At 39.9% G+C, this 5991-nt stretch overlaps 1 non-coding gene across 1 annotated transcript; it reads left to right on the top strand.

The window, feature by feature from the left end:
• Nucleotides 1–258: 258 nt before the first annotated feature.
• LOC118246240 (U6 spliceosomal RNA) lies at nucleotides 259–360 on the top strand. Its single transcript, XR_004778125.1, has one exon. It is a non-coding gene; the product is annotated as a U6 spliceosomal RNA (small nuclear RNA).
• The last annotated feature ends 5631 nt before the right edge of the window (nucleotides 361–5991 follow it).

Genomic DNA, 5991 nt, shown 5'->3' on the forward strand with positions numbered 1-5991 from the left:
AAGATCTTCCACTTTAATGAAATAAAAATTCTGATTAAAATGCCTTGGTTCAGTCTCTGTAGAAGACTAAACAGTGATCTGTGATGACACATGAACTTAAGTGATGCCCCAGAACTCAAGACACTTCTTCCCACAGGCAACATTCAGAGTTTATGTTCAGCCTTCTATTATTTTGTCATGACAAAGTGGATGAAGAGTCTAAATCTGCCACTGTCTGTGATTGAACCTCCTTGTTCCAGTTATAGATTCTCTAAAGAAGTCTTTGGTTACACATATGCTAAAATTGGAACGATACATAGAAGATTAGCATGGCCCCTGCGCAAGGATGGCACGCAAATTCGTGAAGCGTTCCATATTTTTGGGGGAGGGTCTGTGCCTCCTGAAGATCCAGCAACTTTGTCTTTCTGCTTTTTTAACAAGTCTTACGAGGAGTGGCTGAGGGAGCTGGGATTGTTCAGCCTGGAGAAGAGGAGGCTCAGGGGTGACCTTATCACAATCTACAGGTACCTTAAAGGAAGCCGTAGCGAGGTGGGGGTTGGTCTGTTCTCCCACATGCCTGGTGACAGGATGAGGGGGAATGGGCTAAAGTTGCGCCAGGGGAGGTTTAGGTTGGATATTAGGAAGAACTTCTTTACTGAAAGGGTTGTTAGGCATTGGAATAGGCTGCCCAGGGAAGTGGTTCAGACACCATCCCTGGAGGTCTTCAAAACACATGTAGATGTAGAGCTTAGTGATATGGTTTAGTGGAGGTCTTGTTAGTGTTAGGTCTGAGGTTGGACTCGGTGATCTTGGAGGTCTCTTCCAACCTGCATGATTCTGTGATTCTGTGATCCTGCTATGTCCTAAAACGAGACACTGTTACATATGTGTATTTATTTATTTATTTATTTATATCTCATTAAATTCTTGCCTTTGGTAATGAATTCTGTAGTTGGTTATGGCTCAAAGTATTTCTTTTAATTATTTGTAAATCTATTTTCTTTGTATATAGGTGATTTCTTCCTAGTTTTTGAAAATGAAAATTTGATTTATGTCTTTATGTTTATGTCCCTTATATTTTTCTTTCTACCAAAAAGAGTAATTTACTGTTTTAAATATTCAACTTCATGCTTTTTTCTTTAATACACACCTATGAACCTCTTCTACATTTTTTAATCTTTCTGAGATCAGGAATCAAAACTGAGTCAGAATGACCAAAGAAACAGTTTACGTAAAGTCATTATATTTTCAGAAGTATCCTTGACTACATCCTTAAGTTATATCAATATTGATTGCCTTTGGAGGAGTTTAGACCAGGTCTCAAGGACATGAGAGTACAAAAAAATCTCTTTTCCCTAATTGATTTCTCTCTCTCTCTTTTTTTGTTTTTCTTCTTTCTTTCTTCCCCAGTATTTCATATTACTGAGCTATGTATAGGAAATACCACATAAATCCCATAGCTGCTGGAAAAGGCAAAGAAGACTAGTGAAAGAGCTGCATGATTTCACTATTAATTCACTTTGCAGTTAAAAATAATAATAATAATAATACTTTTTTTTTTTAAAGTGCAAATTAATAAGAGGCTGGACTGCCAGCCTGAATGCACTCAGAGCTGCTTACTCTCCATCTGTTTTTTTCCAGTGTAAGTTTATGACCTGACTGTATGTTACACAGCCATGGCACATGGCAAATCTACTTTCTTTGTTTTTCTTTGCTCAGCCATGCTGTCTATTTCTTTCAAAATGTTTTATATCCAGAAGGAGCTTAACCATTGCCATTAGCTAAGGAAAAGCCAAAAATGAAAATAAATAATTTCTTGGTCTCAACTGTGTTGTAGTTATTCTTATAATTGTTCTAAGATGTGTTTTTTCCTCATAAACCTGGGGAACATAAAGAAAGCTGTGTAATCACATGGCCAAAATAATAATCCAATGTAAATATATGTACTCTGTCAACAAAACTTGCTTTTGTACTTACGCTAGGAATAGTAATGCAAAAAGCATTGCTGGGAAGCACAATTCTCTCGGAGGTTACTTACTAAGTCCTATAGCTGTCACTGAAGGCTGTGTTTCAAGATGTCAGGAAACAGACATAATCAGCAGATTTACACAGACTTTCAAAGAGAGAATATTTTGCTATTTTCTCCTCCATAACTAACCAGAAAAAGATGCCTCACTGCACTGTCATCATTCATAAACTATACATAGCAATATATAAACATATTTTGTTTGTAGAGTTTTGTTCTACTACTCCAGGGAAAATCATAAGTCCAATAAATTCAATAGGACTGACTTTTATGGAGCCAAGATTCCACCCCCTGCACCAGACTTTTGCCTGTGAGGAAGGCCCCTACAAATTCCTCTGATATTACAAACCGGTGAGCCTCAGCTCTGTGCCTGGCAAGATCATGGAAAAGATCCTTCTGGAAGCAATGCCAAGGCACATGCAAGACAAAAATCTGAGATCCGAGGCAGCCAGCAGGGCTTCACCAATGGTAAATCGTGCTTGACCGATCTGGTGACCTTCTACAATAGAGTGACTGCATCAGTTGACAAGGGAAGACCAATCGAAGTCATCTACCTGGATTTCTGTAAGGCCTTTGACATGGTCCCACATGACATCCTGGTCTCCAAATTGGAGAACTATGGATTTGATGGGTGGACCATTCAGTGGATAAGGAGTTGGCTTGAAGGTAGCACCCAGAGAGTGGTGGTCAATGGTTCTACGTCCAAGTGGAGGCCAGTGATGAGTGGTGTCTCTCAGGAGTCTCTCCTGGGACTGGGACTGTTTAATATCTTTATCAGTGACATAGACAGTGGCATCAAGTACACCCTCAGCAAGTTTGCAGATGACACCAAGCTGAATGGTGCACTTGATATGGTAGATACAATAGAAGGAAGGAATACAATAGAAGGAAGTAATCTTCCCTATGAAGAAAGGCTGAGAGACCTTGGTCTGTTCAGCCTGGAGAAAAGAAGACTGAAAGGGGATCTTATCAAAGTTTATAAATAACTGAGGTGTGGGAGACAGAGGGATTTGACCAACCTCTTTTCAGTGGTTTGTAGGGACAGGACAAGAGGTAACGGCCACAAAACTGAGCACAGGAAGTTCTGCACCAACATGCAAAAGAAATTCTTCATGGTGGGGGTGACGGAGCACTGGAACAGGCTGCCCAGGGAGGTTGTGGAGTTTCCTTCTCTGGAGATATTCGAGGCCAGTCTGGACGCCTACCTGGGCAGCCTGCTCTAAGGAACCTGCTTTGGCAGAGGGGTTGGACCTGATGATCTTTCAAGGTCTCTTCCAACCCCTACAATTCTGTGATTCTGTAATGTCATCCAAAGGGACTTGGACAAGCTCTAGAAGTGGGCCCACGTGAACCTAATGAGGTTCAACAAGGCCAAGTGCAAAGTGTTGCACCTGGGCGGGGGCAATCAGGGTATGAGTACAGACAGGGAAAAGAACTCATTGAGAGCAGCCCTGCAGAGAAGTACCTAGTGGTTCTGGTGGATGAAAAGCTTGACGTGAGACAGGAGTGCATGCCTGCAGCCCAGAAGGCCAACTGCATCCTAGGCTTCATTAAAAGAGGGGTGGCTAGCAGGTCAAGGGAGGAGACTGTCCCCCTCTGTTCTGTCCTTGTGTGGCCCCTGACTGGAGCACTGTGTCCAGGTCTGGAGCCCCCAGCACAAGAAGGATGTAGATCTGTTAGAACAGGTCCAGAAGAGGGGAATGAAAATGATCAAGGGGCTGGAGCATCTCTCCTATGAAGAAAGGCTGAGAGAGCTGGGGCTGTTCAGTCTACAGAAGAGAAAGCTTCGGAGTGACCACATTGCGGCTTTTCAGTACTAAAAACGGACTTATAAAAAAGATGGAGAGTGACTCTTTGGTCAGTCAGATAATGGCAGAACAAGGGGGGATTGTTTTAAACTCAAATTGGGTAGATTTAGATTAGATATTAGGAAGAAATTCTTTACTCTGAGAGTGATGAGGCACTGGAACAGCTTGGCCAGAGAGGTTGTGGGTGCCCCATCCCTGGAAGTGTTCAAGACCGGGTTAGATGAGGCCCTGAGCAACCTGATCTAGTGGGTGGTGTCCCTACCTATGTCAGGGGGGTTAGAACTAGATGATCCTTGAGGTCCCTTCCAACCCAGGCCATTCTATGATTCTATTGTAAATGAGATAAATGGTGAAGATCAAGATGTTTTCATGTGGCCCGTGCGCTGCCAAGGGTTTCTAAATTATATGAAAATTAAACCCCTGATAAGCAATGGAAAAAGTTAAAAAAAAAATCAAGTCTAGCTCCTCAACTGTTATAATTCTATGTAGGTATATATATGTGATTTTTCGAAGGCCCACTCAAGCAAGCTGAGGATCCATAATATATAATATCTTGATAACATATATATATATATGCAAATATTTACCTATTTTTAAGTGGAAGACTGCATGATAAGATGTGAATACTGGTGTTTATTTTAATTTTGATAAATTCAGAAAAAAATATTTAAATATATTAGTTCTTGTATAAGCCATGGAGTAGATTCACATATGAGACAGGTCTTGCCATCATAAGCTTTGCAAAACCCATATCAAAAGCAACATGAGGTTTACTGGGTAGAAAATCCAAGTGTGTCTTCTTACTAATGTGTAAATGTGTTTTAAAATAATTTTAATTCTACAAACAGTGGTTTTGTTGTGGTTTAGCCCCAGCAGGCAGATAAGTGCCACACAGCTGCTCGCTCACTCTCTCCAGGTGAGATAGGGGAGAGAATCAGAGAAGTAAAAGTTTGAAAACTCATGGGTTGAGGTACAGACGGTTTACTAGGTAAAATAAAAGCTGAGTGCACAAACAAAGCAAAACAAGGAATTCACTACTCCCCATCAACAGGCAGGAATTCAGCCACTTCCAGGACAGCAGGGCTCATCACAGGTAATGGTTTCTTGGGAAGACATATGACATCACTTTGATCAGTTGTGACCCCCCCCCCCCCCCCCCTTCTCTCAACTTTTATTGCTGAGCATAATGCTATATGGTAAGGGACATCCCTTTGGCCAGCCTGGGCCAGCTGCCCTGGTTGTGTCCCCTTCCAGATCCTGGTGCACCTCCAGCCCTATCACTGGCAGGGTAGCACAATAAGCAGGAAAGACCTTGGCTCTGTGCAAGCACTGCTCTGCAACAACTAAAACATCAGTATGTTATCGCCACTGTTTTCATCACAATTCCAAAACACAGCATTGTGGTAGTGTCTATGAAGAAAATTAACTTTGTCTCAGCCAAAACCATGATGACAGGTTTATATATAAATATAATGTGTGTATATATATATATATATATATATATATATATTCTGAGCAGTAGAGCAATGTAACAATGAATTGAAATCTCTGTGATATAGTGGAATTTGAGCAGATAAAATTATACTTACTAAAGAATTGGAACAATAGTGGTCTACTTCCTTTAAGTAAGCACCTTAAGGAAGCTAAACTCATGAACAATATGGACAGAAGAATAAGCTTACATAATTTGCATGATCTAAATTCTTAGTAAGTACAACATAAAAGATATCAGTTATTACATTATATATAATATCTAAACAAACTTCCAGCAGGATTAGACCTTGGACAAGTATGTATTTTGGTTTGTTATTTTTGATGAAGCTAACTTTATAAACAGAAAGAAGATTTCTCATACACCTGTTACTTAGTGAGAACTTTCTGCTGGATATAATGGCTCGCATTTAGAATAAAATGCATAACTAAACTATAAAGAATATAGTGTATGAAGCTCTTTTTTATCTTTATTTTTGGTATATGGCACAGTTTTATCATTACATTTATCTACAAATATGGAAGACTTTATTGCCTTAATGAAGAGTTAATTTATTTATTAAATGAAAAGAGAATAATCTACAGAATTCCACATCTTTAAATAAACCAAAACTCAAATCCTACAGTAATGTAAATTAATGGGAATAAGTGCTAAAGGAAACCCAAAGCATAGTTAATTTCAGAATG

The sequence above is a fragment of the Cygnus atratus genome, chromosome 3 (assembly GCF_013377495.2).
Source record: "Cygnus atratus isolate AKBS03 ecotype Queensland, Australia chromosome 3, CAtr_DNAZoo_HiC_assembly, whole genome shotgun sequence".
Classification (NCBI taxonomy): domain Eukaryota; kingdom Metazoa; phylum Chordata; class Aves; order Anseriformes; family Anatidae; genus Cygnus; species Cygnus atratus.